The 769-nt window shown below is 55.8% G+C and overlaps 1 non-coding gene across 1 annotated transcript; it reads right to left on the bottom strand.

Annotated features, from left to right (window-relative positions):
• Positions 1-190: 190 nt before the first annotated feature.
• LOC123964374 lies at positions 191-303 on the bottom strand. Its single transcript, XR_006823424.1, has one exon. It is a non-coding gene; the product is annotated as a U5 spliceosomal RNA (small nuclear RNA).
• Positions 304-769: the final 466 nt, after the last annotated feature.

The following is a 769-nucleotide window of genomic DNA, read 5'->3' as shown; positions in this document are numbered from 1 at the left end:
AAGCGATAACCCCAACTGGTTGCTTCCAGCGCCCACCTCCCGGAGCAGTTCTCCCCCTGCCGTGGCGCAGTGGTTTCAACTGCGCATAACAACGGCTGCGTCTCAGCACCTCCGCCCGAGCGCTCCTCGTCGCACCGCTCAACCTCGGCGAGGGCGGCGTTTTATTTCCTTTTCACAAACGCACGAGGCTCGGCCACACGGCAGAGCCTGCCAAAAATAGTTTTAACTCATTGGCATCCCTCTCCACGGAAGTCTTTAGTAAAAGGCGAAAGACTTGTACGTTATGAAGAGAAACCCGAGTAAGTACAGGCCCCTCCTCCAGAGCCGCCGACGAGCCTAGTCGTCCCAGTCACTACCCTCACGGTAAGCCTCACTCTGCCTCTCGAGTCCCAAGTACCAGGCCACACCCGTTCCCCTACCCCTCCCCAGGTCATGGCAGGCTCTATCCAATCGGGCTGCGGAGAGACGAAGGCCTGGCTTTTGGACAGAGGCTACCGAACGACTCGGGCTCTTGTAGCCTCTCGATGACGAGTGAGAGAAAGGGAGGGGAAATGGGGCCGATCGCTTCTCGGCCTTTTGGCTTAGACTGCAATCGCCTCCTCTTTCTGGCTAAAACCTTTGCCGGTTTGGGGCTTCCTTTTGTGTCACCGGCTTTTCTGGGAGGAGATTCACCTCATTCCTTGTGAATAAAATTTCAACTTTGCCGTAGTTGAAAAACTTTTGCAACAAGGAATTGATTGGTCCCGAGGACTGCCTACCTGTCCTCTGC

Source organism: Micropterus dolomieu, unplaced genomic scaffold, assembly GCF_021292245.1.
Source record: "Micropterus dolomieu isolate WLL.071019.BEF.003 ecotype Adirondacks unplaced genomic scaffold, ASM2129224v1 contig_2088, whole genome shotgun sequence".
Taxonomy (NCBI): domain Eukaryota; kingdom Metazoa; phylum Chordata; class Actinopteri; order Centrarchiformes; family Centrarchidae; genus Micropterus; species Micropterus dolomieu.
The sequence above is the reverse complement of the archived record's forward strand: the minus strand, read 5'-3'. Positions and strand labels throughout refer to the sequence as shown.